This window comes from Ischnura elegans, chromosome 10 (genome assembly GCF_921293095.1).
Source record: "Ischnura elegans chromosome 10, ioIscEleg1.1, whole genome shotgun sequence".
Classification (NCBI taxonomy): domain Eukaryota; kingdom Metazoa; phylum Arthropoda; class Insecta; order Odonata; family Coenagrionidae; genus Ischnura; species Ischnura elegans.
The window spans coordinates 7,623,741-7,638,300 of NC_060255.1; positions in this window are offsets into that span (position 1 = coordinate 7,623,741).

Genomic DNA, 14,560 nt, shown 5'->3' on the forward strand with positions numbered 1-14,560 from the left:
AGTTTCCATTGGTGTTAATAGAAGCTTCCACATGAGTGGGGACCGTCCGCACGCGGAGGAGCCATCCGCGTGGCCCCTCCGCTCCGCGGATCATCCGCTCGCGAAACGGGCCACAGACACAGGTCACAGAAGTGATGAAAGCGAACGGCTGATGGGGACCAAGTGGATTTGTCAGTAGAATTAGAGCGAACTTGAGATAACAGTGCGTATTTTCGATATAGATAGTCTAATAGACACTGGGAAAATAATGATAAAATTATATTCATCAGCGCGTAGTTCAGGAAATATCGTCAGTAGGGCCCCTTGCACACACACCGATTTTGGACGGCCGGTAAAATATCGGCAGATATTTTACCGGCGAAGCGATGCTTGCACACACGCCGGATTTTTACCGGTCAAACGATAAGTTGCTATGTTTTTGAGCCGGCGCCGGCGATCCACAGTGTCAATAGTTGGCATCTAACCGGCATTTTGCCGGGGCCGGCGCGTGATCGGTGTGTGTGCAAGCTCCAATGCTCTCCCATTGTTCACTATTGGAATGTGGACGGCCGATATTTTACCGACCGTCCAAAATCGGTGTGTGTGCAAGGGGGCCTAAAGCGGCTTTTAATGTTCTTCGTGCCACAATAGGGGACACCCAAAACCTCCTATCACGGGCACATGCCTTCCGTTCTTCCCAACGTGGTATACAGCAATTGCTTGAATTGCAATTGGCTGAGTGACATTCGTCTACCATGGCAAGATACACACGGCTGACATTATGCCGGACGGGGACGGATTTCGTCGGCGCCCATGTGAGCAGCGGCCACCGCTACCCGCGCGCGTAGCGCGGAACTCGGACCGTCCGCGTCCATGTAAAACGGGCCTTAGCAGGTATTTAACCTGTGCAAGTCACAACCAAAATTTATTATTTGCATAGTTGACAACCCATAACGTAAACGTATATACGTATACAACAAATTTTCGAGTAATTAAGTTTCTATTTCATGTTCAACTGCACGATATCAATGCAATGAGAACAATAATAAATTAAGGAATAAGGAATATAGTGGCGGAGGTGTAGCTTGCCCGCGCCCACTTGTAGTTAGCGGCCACGTAGAGTCCCAGCCAACTAGCAGCTGGCCAGTCGCTCACATGCTTTACGCGGCGAGTGTCGGCGGAACATTTAAACTGCGCTCGCCACAAAATGTACGAATTTTGCCGTCGAAAAGGCAAATTTGCGTAAAAATATCGTCAAAGTCCAGTCATCTCATCCATGTCGCATTTATTTGCGCACATCGCATCTGTATAGCATTTATCGCATTTGCGATTTTCACGCATATCTAATGACTATTTATGGATAGGCTGAAAGGGAGTAAGTAAGCCTTAATATCAATTAAAAATAAGATTCCAATTTGAGCGTGGATAGAATGGCATGGGATAGATCGTAAAAATGTTCCATGTGAAGCCTACTTTAGCTTGTAGAAGCATTTAAAAAACGACAGCGAAAGACAAGAGGTGAGCTGGAAAAAGGAAATCGAGACGCCCGGAAGTCCAGACTTGGAGCCTTCTGGATCTGATCTGGGTCATTCCTTTTGAAGTCCTTGCACAGTGAGCACTGACATCTTCGATTCATAACTTGGTTCGACTGGGCGGCGCGGCGTCTCTTGGGTCGATGCTGTCTCAAGGTAGACAGACGCCGGAGAGCACCATGAGCGCCGGACACCCACTGCCCCACCGGCTCCTCATAGCCCTACTTCCCGGCTCAACTTCGCAGCAGTTCACAATCTCCCCGCCAGCAGACTCAATGGCGCCATATTCACGGGCGATTTCTTATCAAGTTGATTCCCCGGCTGAGGCCTTAGCTGGTGGATATGAAGAGTGTCGAGTATTTAGATACAAGGTAAAAGCCTTTCAAAGGCCCAAGAAATTCACACCATAAAAGTTTGTCCAGGAAACCTAAAATATATTGTAGCTATTTAGGCCTCCAGGTATTAGAGTTAGCCGCTTAGTTGATACTAGTACCAATAGAAACAGACTAAGGAATTACATCCAGCTTTTCCATTTTAGTGGATCAAAAAGAGTTTCAATGGACCAGGGGAAGTGGTATTTGCCCAACACTTAGGTGAAGATATCCAGCTTTCCAAGCATTAGGAAAAGATTATGTAATTCTACCATTCAATTGGATTAGTCCTGAACTGATACATTTAAAACGTCTTTTTTAGTAAAAACTGCTGAAAACTTTTGAGCACACCTTAACATAAGTATAGTATGAGATGAATATGCATAATTCGTAATCTACTCTCCGAATTTCGGAAAAATGCTTGTGATTCTACCATGTTGTAACCTTTGCTTATCTAATAGATAACAGAACAAAAGTACAGTTTAGTTCACAAATATTCCTCATAATTACATTTCTTCGCTCGCATAGGAATAAAAATTTAAGCAATATTTCGAATAAATGGGTCAGGTGCTTAATTGGGGCTGATAGTGTTGGTGATGCTTGTCCAACTCACCCGGAATATACATTAATCGTTAAGTATACGCATCACTGAAAGGGATGAAAAACAACCAAAAAATAGTACCTCGAGCCTATTTATTGATTCCACTCCGAACTTCTCAGGCACACTAACACAAGGGAAACAGCCCGGTCAGCGCACAAGCCAAGAATATTGAGAGAGGAGCGATCACATAAAACACTAAACTCTAAGCGAAACTTTCGTGTCACCTTGCCCTACCCTCTGGAATGAGGAATCCTTCTTACGTAAAAAACGCCTAATATTTATTTCTAACTGCTGCCGCTAGAGGGGAGGGCGTTCTGTCACTATCGAGGATAGGCAGTCAGATGAATTTATATTGTGTCACTGTTTGACTCTTAAGGAAAGCCAATTTTTATGTATTTGTCAAGCTTCTCCATGGCGCCATTTAATCTAGAAAATGTGCTCCCTTTTTTTACAACTCGTTGTGAAATCTTATACTCGCGGTATTTCCAGGATATTCATCATGAAAAAACTTCAAAGGAAACAGAGTAAATTTAAATATCAACAAAATCTTTTAGATGGCAAAAGCCGCAGCGTTGTAGGATAATTAAGTTAGTTGAATGCAAAATATAAATTAAATAAACGGATTCAGCATTAAACTCGGGTTCAGTGGATAACAAAAGGTAAGTATATAAATCACTCATGTCGGAGAAAAGTGATTCAGCTTCGAAAACATTGAACCGTTTCCCGAAATTATTATTTTCTTATCCGAAGACCCAAAGAAGAGAACAATTTCATGAGCCACCCAATGTTAAGGCGGACACTTTCAGGCACCCGAGCGGTGGGTTGGATTTTTCGCCTGCCACTGTCCGTTCGAAACGCTTCTCTTAAATGGAAAGAGCGCGTAGGGAAAGTCCCTCGAGTGCTCTCTTTAATGATTATACGCCACGCCTCCACAAGAGCCACCGTGAGCAGATGTACTTTGCCGTATGGAGTGTCGCCCAAATGGAGTATCGTTGGCTGAGGTCATCAGCTCTTGATTGAGTCAAGGAAAAACACATAAATCAAAGAGAATGTTCTCTAAATAATAACGATTCACCATCGACCAAAGGAGCATGTTCCCAAGCATATATTCGTTAGGAGATGATTAGCATGAAGATCGAGCAAATGAAAATAATTGGAACATTTCCTGTAATTAATGCTCGGATGTACGGAATTCCAAATTGAAATCAAAAGCAAAAAATAAAAAACGCAATGTGCAGTAAAAAAACATAGCTTAACAATGACTTAGCCTTGTTACATGAGTCGATTCTCTATCACAGGTATTGATGACATTATTTAAGTTACGATCATGGCACTGCGACTTGCGTTGAAGTTGTATGCATGGTTGTTTGAACGTTTTTTTTTTTCGTTTCCCCCTTAATTGAGTTCATAATACCCTATTTTTTCTGTGCGTAACAAGCAAGTTTTTACTCTCTATCCAAATCCTACGGGTAGTCCATTGTTCCTCATACTCCTCAATTCCCTCACATATTTAAACCCTAATGAGGATTTATTTGTTTTACTGTTCCTTTTTTCACTTCTTCTATTTTATATATTAAAAAGGTCCTTGTGAACGATACAATATTTGAGGTGTAATTCGTGGAACTGAGCATTCATGCATATTCTGTGATACAATGCAGGTATTAGCCTACATTATAAACAGCTAAGCTCCCCTCTACTTCATTGGAGGCTTTTTATTTAGTGTTAGATATTATTGACCATATTAACAGTTGATTGGCTAGAAAAGGGACGATATAGCGTCACTATCTATATTTAATCGGGGGTACTTCACAAATATATATATACATAATATAAATTCAGAAACAATGATGCAAGACTTACAAAACAGGGAACACGGCCGTTCCATACGCGTAGAATATCAATTATGTAATCATGTGTTACTAGCGAAAATGCATTTTACATGCATAAAATTTCTCATTTAATGATTTCACTAATTCATCTTTTTTCGGAACATGGTGTTTGTTAAAGGAAAGACCATAAAATGTTATCTGATAACCATAGAAAATGTCATACATCCAGTTCTATTTTTTTATTTTCACATTAATACAGTATTGAAAGACATTCGATAACCTTATTCTGAATAATTTATTACTCATTAGTTGGTGGAGTACGGACAATGAACATTATAACAGATAATTTCATTGGCTTTTTGATGTGTATTAACAGATAGAAGATACGATATCACACTGAAAATCTCACCTTTTAGCGTTTAAGCCATTGATACAGCACGAAAAACAAAAGAGAAGCCTGAAAATGCATGACAACATTTCCACATTTGTTAATTGATTTGTCTCGGCCCTGTTCCCTTGCATCAGCAGTGCCATAGCCACCTAGGTGGCTATGGCAGTGCTCGACAGAAAATATCTTATCTACAATGGCCGTTCGAATGCGTCTTTAGCGAGGAAACCAAAGGTAGCTAAAAGGTCAAGAGAATTACTATCAAATATGGTATGAACTCGAAAGATGGATAACATTTTATTCGCTTGGATGTATATTATTAAAATAACACCATCGCAATTGCCTTAATGAGCAAACTATTCAATGAATTGAAAATAGAAAGGCCAATTTTGAGTAATCACAAGATATAGATAAGGGATCATCATGCCTAGGATGTTAAACCTTCTGTCATTTCAACTTTTACGCATACTATTCGTAAAATATACTAGAAGGGCAGTGGCGGTACGGGAATCCACGATGAAAACTCTGCATTATAACATTGACTTTCACCTTAAGCCGTCCTTTGACGCCGCTACGCCATGGATTCAGAATTGACGACCGGAGCGAAATCAAGTGGGCTCACTTATTCTTTTAAGCGGCGCCGTCGATAGAATGGCAAGGGCAGGGGGGGGAACGGCGGAGAGCAGACGTGTGCGAACGAAGGGAGGCGGCCTATCCTTAAAACCGATAAGCGACGCCCCGTATTCTTTTCCCATAAAAAAATACGAAAACCTCGGCAGGTCCTGCGCGCCATATTTTTCCTCCATTTCCCGGGATGTGCTAGGGCCTGAAAGACGGAGGAAAGGGATGCATGCGACTCGAGGGTTGTTTTGGAGGCTGGGGGAGCACCACAACCCCTTTCCCCCCCCCCCCTTCCATGCTTTACTGCCGGGGATAAAAAGGTTCTCTTTATCGCTTCAGAGAGAGAGACAAAAAATAAATACGCGGACGAAAAAATATAAAAAGCCGCGTTGTCCCTCGGGAAGCTATCCCTCTGGTGCCTTCAAACCCTCAACTCACCCTCATCCCCCCTCAAAGCACTAGAGCTAAATATTCTGCTCCTCCTTCTACCCTCTCCGCGTTCATCCTTTTCCCCCGTGGGGAACATCACAGAGGTGAGGTCCTCCCCTCCCACGCAAATTTCTCCGAATCCACCCCCCCTCCCATCCCCTCACACGTCCCCCGACAAAGTCTAATTCAATCAGCAGCCTAATTGATCGTGTCAAACTCAACCCCTTCCATTTCCTTCGACGAACCCGCCCTTCCACATCAGCGAAGGGAAGGCCTTGAAGAAGAAGTTGCTGCCACGGAGAAGCCCCGAGAAGGAAGAGAGCAAGGCGATCCATTGGAGCGGAGACTCCAAAGACCGCCGCGCCGCACAAAATCCTTTCCGCTTCACGCTTCCTCCTCCCCCCCCCCCCCCCCCAGGATGTGCTATCGTCTCCTGAGACCCCCCCCCCCCCCCAAATAATTAAAAAAAAGAACCCACCGAGGCTCTAACCGATTCCCTTCAGCTGCTAACCGAATTAATTTTCTCCAATAACACCTCCATACACACATTCGCTAATTTTCCTCGTTGTTGGAAAGACCAGAGATATTAAAAGGCAGATTTGCGGTCACTTGCCGCTACGAAGTAGTCGGGTTGGATTACAATATTTCGAGTGGAAGCGGACTGAGAAGAGAAGTCGACGAGGATAGAAAACTTCTAGGCGAGACGCGGAGCAAGCTGAGGGGTGCAGGGAATCGGGGAAGGAGGTGCAGAAAGCCGTGTCAAGGGGAAGAGTATAAGGTGCTTAGGGAAGGGGGATGAGATATTTGGATTTATAGGAAAAATTAAGAGAGATACTCTTTACACTAAATTGAAGAGAGATTTCCAATTTGTGAGGAAGGAAGCCGGGATTATTTGTAAAATTCTCCTGGTAAACCTAGTTCGACTGGCAGAATACGTTTAGTGATAATTCATACTGATGTCTTACGCATAAATTCCTTCACCAAATAAAGGGGTTTAAAGGATGATATGAATCTATTGCATGAAACGACAAGGCAGGGGGGCTGATTATTTTTGCAATATATTTTCATGGCATGAAATTGTTTCAAGATCTTTCTCTTCAATATCGTGCCATTGATACAACAGATATTAAAATAAATGAAAGGTTTCTTATCCCCTAAGCTTCTATTTCAAATCAATTCAACCAGAAAATACTTTAAGTATCTATACCATAAAGTATCTTATATTCTTATCCAAAAAAAGGTATAAATAGTGTTCCAATAAGAAAACTTAAAAAAAGGAATTTGAAACAAATGAAGCCGGTTATATAATTTTAAACCTAAAAAATTCAACAAACCGTTGCCTTAAACACTATTCTAAAAATTTCCTCTCGGATTGATTTTCATACAGCCTTTCCATGAGCAAAGCACCGTGAGGGACAGGAAGAACTGATGGCCTCTGGTATTATATGCCTCCTTTCTCCATCTATTGCTTCCATCTTCACGCCCAAAACCTTGCCTCTCGACCCAAATCTATTTATTACGTTGGTATCACGCTTTCAGTTTAATTAAAAAGATGATATATTTTTAACAGACTACGAGGACTCCTCTCATCTTCGGTCTCATTCGCAACCTCCTTTGTCCACACCGACCGCCAAGGCGCTTTCCTCTCATTTAATTAGCGGTGGCGTCGCTGGTTTTTGAGGTTGTGCCCACTGCATCACTCACTGCCTCACCTCAAGGTCAGGGGGAGTGGGAGTTGAATCAGCACGAATGTTCAGGATATTTTATTCCAGCGCCTCCCTCGGTGCGACGTGATTGCTGTTCTTCTTTGCTGTTTTTGATGTGGACAGACGCGCCCAACTCACTTCCACGATTCCCGCATCTCGATCAAAAGATTTATCCGACGTGTAGACATCGAATAATCTAACCGTCTAATCTAACCATCGAATAATCTAATCTTGGTCGACGACTGTTCCAAAAATTATCCTTATGATGAAACTTTAAAGCAAGACATTACAACACATTGAAAGGACTCTAATCTAACGAAATAAGCAGCAATGAAAGAAGTATAACGGAACACGTAAAACTTGAAAAAGTTTCAGCTCCAGATTCCAGCTGCACTGTGAAATCAAGAAAGTGCAATTCAGTCGCGTCCAGTGATGAGAGGGCAGACGCATGACAAAATCTTTTACACATGCTAAAATTTAATTTTTTTAAAATACGGCATGAGAAAATATTCGAGAAATTTGCCTGCATCACGGGAGAGTAACATTCTAGGCTACTCAAGTTTGCATTTAGAAAAATGTAATTCCCCTGCTCTATGATGTCACTTCCGATCAATGCAGAGTTGCAGCTATGGGGAAGAATTTAAGCTTTCAGCAACAGAGTTTTCTACAAACAAATGAAATAATTGCAACACTCAACAAATGCCGAAAAATAATCAACACGACCGCGACAACATTTTTCTGATATCAAAAGTTAATTTTAAGCGTATAAGTGTCAGCGACGCTTATGATTGACGACTGACGATGACGACGACTTATGATTGCTCATTTTCAAGCTAACCCTTTTTAACCGAGTGTTGCTTCTGAGAAACAAATAGAAACGTCATTTACGAATGCGTGCACTGTGCATTGTCAACTGCATTAAAGATAGATATTAACTGCAGGTAATTTTAAGTTGCAACATGTAATGGTCAAATAAATGGCTGCAGTTAATAATTTTGTTTTACCTGAAAACGTTTATATTTTCTAAATGACAAATCTTGAAGTTGATTTTCCCAGAAATAACTGACAGTAGTAAAGGGCTATTCTCATATCACTATTTTACTACGGAAAAAAATTATATACCTATGTAGTTATTCAAAGAAACTTTCAATACGTCAAAGAATCACCAATGTGATTAACCTTCTCGTTAATGCCATTTATATCCTTTCTGCCCATTGATAAGACTTTCTCCACAGCGACAGAGTGGAGAATATCTGTGCATGTACGAGTGACCTGTTTTTGGAGCAGGCGTGCAGTTGATGCGACTCCTTCACTTGGCGCCTGAAAATCACGGCGTGTTCCGGCGTGTCAACTACCCTTGAGCCCCTTGTAATGAGTTCACAGCATCACGATCAAGCATGAAGAAGAGAGGGGCGTTGTCATACTTCAAAGAGTTATTAAAATGGAAGGATTTAGGGCACTATTGTTTAAGCACTTCACGAGAGTGCTTTCCGAATGGCACGCTTCCTTTCCCGGGGAGATGTGAGGCAAGGGAATACTAATTCAGGCCCGCAATATGGTATACTTTCGCCCTTGAGGAGAAAGAAAGAAAAAAAAGCGACCCGCCGGCGGTGGAGTTGTGACAGTGGCTGGTGAAGAATAAGAAGGCAGACGAGCATCCTTTTGATCTTGCGGCCTACTGAAAGCGAAGGCTTCACCGAGAATCTTCCGCCTAAATGAAGAACACGGCTCCCGTTGAATGAGTGCGTCGTCCGATGCATTTTTTTTGCCATTCCTTGCGGAGCAATGGGGTGAAATTTCTCGTTCCATCTTGCGAGCAGCAAATGCGAGAGCCTTAAAGACTTCCCCAGCCATTCCCCGGGTGCATTTTTCTGATTTTTCATCCGGCAAAATTTCTAAAGGAATGCATTGGAGAGCTTTGCCTGCTCCTCACTCTGGAGGCAGGTGAGGAGTTTCTGTTTCAATATTCTCTTGATCAATTATTCTCCCTCTAATTCATCATAATATTACGAAGGGGAAAAACCTGTTTGAACCTGAACTTGTAAAGGAAATATTTCTATTTTTACAAAAAGTTTTACCGGTAAATAGTAAAAATGCTTTCATTAAAAATAAAACTCTCAATATCAGCACTCTTTATCTCTTAAGCATTGCATTAATAAATAAATGTAGTAGTCCTGCTTCAAAGCGATGGATCTAAACGCAAATCTAGGGAGAGGGGGCAGGGGATAGTATTGGCGAACATACCAAACTCCCCGGGTACTGGTGGCCTCTTATCAATTACCATGGGTTCGACTACATCGATTTATCACAAATTGCCAAATGGTGACAGAATTATCAATTGAAGTAACTCCATTTCAAAAATAACTTCAATTTCCTAACGCAACATCCTCCTCAGCTTCAAAATAAATAGTTGGTGTTGATTAGAATTTTAATTGGAAAGACCGCCAGCAGCAGGGACGTTAGATTCACCCAATGCGAAATATGCCGCATTTACTAATATTGAATAATGCTATGCCACCAGAAACGTGTTGCAAAAAGCAGAGAGTTGTTACGCGTATGCAACAAGAAGATTTTGCACCAAGTTAATCAAGGATAGGCGCCACTACCCAAAACAAGGCACCTACTTTGGTTGCAGCTGGGCTTTATCAATCGTTCATCCTCAGCTATTACTATTTTGTTTCACCGTATCCTGCGCGAAAATGGCGCATAAAAGCCGAATATAGGCTGCTCTACCTTACCCTAAAACCATTTTTTTACATTTTATGGATTATCCACGCATAGAATTATACAAACATTCCTTACACGCTCATATTTCTATGGGTCAACTTACTCTTCATCACTTCGGTCCTATTCTGAAAACCAATTATTTCATCAAGTTACTTCTGAATATAGCTTGACGTAAAATTTAACATTTTTCCGATACATCAATCACAAGAGCCAAGGTCAGAACCAAGTTTACTCTGTTTTATCACGAATCGCCTTCGAAGTCCACACGATTTCGCAAGCATACTGTGACTATCTTCTCTTTGTCTCTCCTCCTTTGACCTATTTGGCATATGAATTTGTATTTGGTACTAACAGGAGTAATTTAGGTTTAATCTATGCACTACTTAAGGTGTGCTTAAAAATAGTGAAAACAATTAAAAATTGAAACTAATTAAAATCTGAGAAAATTAGGAAAATAAAAATTAAATGAAGTAATGATGAATGTTGTCCACGGAACCTAAATCGAAATATTCATCGATAAATAGTTGAGGGAGACTTAAAATTGAAATTTGAACGAAGAATTTCGATTGCAATGAAAGGTTAGGAATGAAATATAAATATCAAAATGAACGATGACTTTATTTGCGATGATGCAGTTAATTGCGAAATAGACTTTTTCAGACGCTTATATGCATTTGCCACAGTTAAATAAAGACAGATGAAAACTGAACATAAAAGAGACAATACCCTCATTAATTGAAATTTTTTACTGGGCCTCCTTTGAATTAACAATGAGACTTTAAAACTGCACACACTAATCTGCTGCACCTGTTATTGGAGTATTAGTACATCAATGGAGTCACTTATCCTTCAAATTTTCACGTATAAACATGTGTTCTATCGACATTATTTTTATAATATTCACGTAGAATACACACAGAGAAAACAATTATACCAATTATTACGATATGGCAATTCGAGTTCATAGTGGACATGATAATCTATTCACACGATCGATATTCAAAATAGCATAAAACGTGAATTCCAATGGGAACAAAGGCTGTGTTAATCTCACCAAGAGATAAACTTGCATTCACGGTAGTAAAACTGTGCTTAATACTTTTGCCATCCCAAAGCTCTGGTGTCATTGTAAGCAAACGCACCAGATTTTCACGTATCATGTCATGACGTATCACATCACATTGATTCCGTAAAATTCCTGAATAATTCCCTTTAATCCATTGTAACAAGTAATATTTCCATAATTTCTTACTATTAAATGACATTAATATTAATGTTAGTCATCACTCGTTCCATTACAAAGATTTTGCAATTTCAGGAAGCTGCCAAGGCTATTTAAGTATTTATCGTATATTTATATTTCGTGCCCTTCCGTCACAAGAATGTTTCCCACCAAAAGGTAAGTAACGTTGGTAACATAAATACTTGCAAAAAATATATTTATGTATTACACATGCCCATTTAGGTGGCTTGTGAGGCAGTATGTTGACACCGATGTAGATAAAAAGAACTGCGAAATATTCCTTTATATCTATTGAGCTATCATTTTAGTTCCCATTTTCCGGCGTTAAGCCATCTAATAATTTTAAATCCTACAAGTAGATTTTTAAAATTTGGAAATGCGAGCTAGAACAGTAATAATATTCCTATTTGAGATAGTCCTTCTGAATTTCAGAAATATTAATAAGCTCTTGCACTAAGTAAAGAGTTAAAATTTCGATAGTAGGAGCAATGAATTCATAAAAATAATGATTAATAGGATCCTTGTTTTTTTCCGGAATGGCAGAAATTAATGGAAGATACACAGTGAGGTAGTTTTGCAATTGATTAAAGCATAACTTCGACCCCTGAGCTTGCACTGCCAGCCTGTCTGAAATCCATGAGAAGGTCCCGTGTGAATGAAATATTGACCAGCACAAACACCCGCTAGCTTGGATAATTCACCGAGGTTTATGCGTATCTTAACAATAATGTCCAAAGGCAACTTTAAATCAATAAAAACAAGTAATACCTTACTGATTCGGTAATGAGTGGGGACGTATTATTCAGTACTTCAGTTTAATACAATCCATTGCTATTGCCTGCTAGTAATTTCGTGAGCCTTGTTTGACGAAGATGGGTGGAATGAAGACGCACCTATTGTAGGCCGAAGAGAGCCGAGGGGGGATCTAGAGGGGGTCAAACCCCACCACCGAAACGTATAGAAGATAGAGTCTTTAGCGTATAGCCTTTCCAAATGAACCATTTCCCTCAGACTTTTTCTACATGTGGAATGTACTTACTCCCAGACGAACACTTCTGCATCCTGAACTACATCAATTACAGGATAGTTAATGAATACATAATTTTGCAAGGAACGTGGAAAGTATGATGCCATCATCATCACTGGTCAACAATCCTAGGATTGGTTTGACGAAGCTCTCCACTCAGTTCTCCTATCAGCTAATCTTTTCACACCTACGTATTTCTTCTCTTTCACATCCTTCTTTACTTGTTATATATATTTTGTTCGAGGTCTTCCTTTTCCGTTCTTGCCTTCCACTTGTCCCTCGACGATTGTCTTCATCAGGCCATCATGTCTCAAGATGTGGCCTAAAAGGTTGTTCCGTCTTCTTGTTAAGGTTTTCATGAGGCTTCTCTTCTCTCCTACTTTTCTTAGGACTTCCTCGTACCTAATTCAGTCGATCCATTTGATCTTCATCATTCTTCTGTAGCACCACATTTCGAAGGCCTCTATTCTAGCTTTCTCCGCTTCGGTCATTGTCCATGCCTCACTTCCGTATAGGAGCATACTCCAAATGTAGGTTCTTATAAATTGTTTCATTACTTCCATATTTAAATTTTCCCGCTGTAAGCAGGACTTTCTATTGGTGGAATACTCTCATGAATGCTTTGGTAGAATGATGCCAAGTAAATGCAATATCGGGACGAAGGTTAAAGACGTGAAATCATTAAAGTATGTATGAGGAAAATATATATGCTCACAGAGAAAACAAGAAGAAACAAGAGGGAAGGCTTAAAAATCAAAACAAAGGAAAAAATAATAAAAAATACAGAAATAAATGACATGGGTTTGATAAAAAAACTGACAATGGATGTAGATGAGACTTCGATGAAATTTGAAAGCAAAGAACGACCCTCTTGGGTGAGTGGCTCATTGGGTGGCGAGAGAGAGCAAACATTGGTTATGATTAGGGAGGAAAATGGAAAACTGAAATTAATAAGAATAAGACCCATCAAAATGGTTGGAATAAGTGAAAGGCCTTTCCATCCGCCTGAAGTTGACATTGGAATTGAAATGATGACCGAGGGTTTTTTACAGAAATTTAACAGAAAACGAAAATAAAGTCCCTAAAACATGAATCTACCAAAAATTATGGCTAACGCGGAGATGCAAGGAAGGCAAAAAGGTGAGAATACTGTTTTACTTATCCCCACAGAAGTAAAACGCGACAAAAAGACCTTTTATCCACCCCTCAAAAGAATCTTTTGACAAAAAAATTAGAAGGCATGAGATCAAACAAGATATAATAGTATGGGAAGTATATGGAGAGTATATAAGAGTAAGGGACCAATCAGAAAGATTGCTTTTGAATCTTCATTTATTTTACTTAAAGAGAAAATGCAATGCTGTCTGCAAGAGAGCCTTGCGAATGCAGTATGATATTATAATGGTTTTTTCTAATTTCTAAGCCTATTCAAAGAATACCACTATAATATTTTAGACTTTAGGTTGAGATGGTAAGCGTTAGAATAGAATTTTGGAATTAGGAAGGTGAAGGGTCGAATACGTATGGATTCAGCTGAGCCGCAAGAGAGATGTCAGAAATATATATAGAATTAATTTAATAACAATATAAAACTAAAACTGGTTCAAAAAGAACACACTGTCCTCAAATTAACCTTCACGGTTTATCGTAGAGAAAATTTAAGATCAATTAATAAGTGAGACTATTTTGTGAGACTTGAGAAATTTCTCCGCTAAACCTAATTTGCTCGGGGCGGACTATAATTTTAGGTTCTTAAAAAAAAATAAGCTCCAAGAGTGAAAATCCCCCAACGTCACGGGAACTCACACACCCGGAGTGTGAGAAAATGTATTTAAAAAAAAGGAAGGAAGGTAAAATAATGTGTGGGGCGAATTACAACCAGATTCTTCCGGGAGAGAAGTTGCGTGGATAGAATGAAGTGGAGGTTAGCAAGTGTGTGAGGAGGGGTGAGCACACGCCAGATTATCCAATTAACTTCGCACGCGGCCTCAAAATGTTCCACCCCCAACGATAAACCTCATGACCTACGTGATAGTTGGATCTCTTTTTTTTTCCCCAAAAAATTCATCCCGCGTATAATCCTGTTAATACCCCTCCTGCTCTCCCC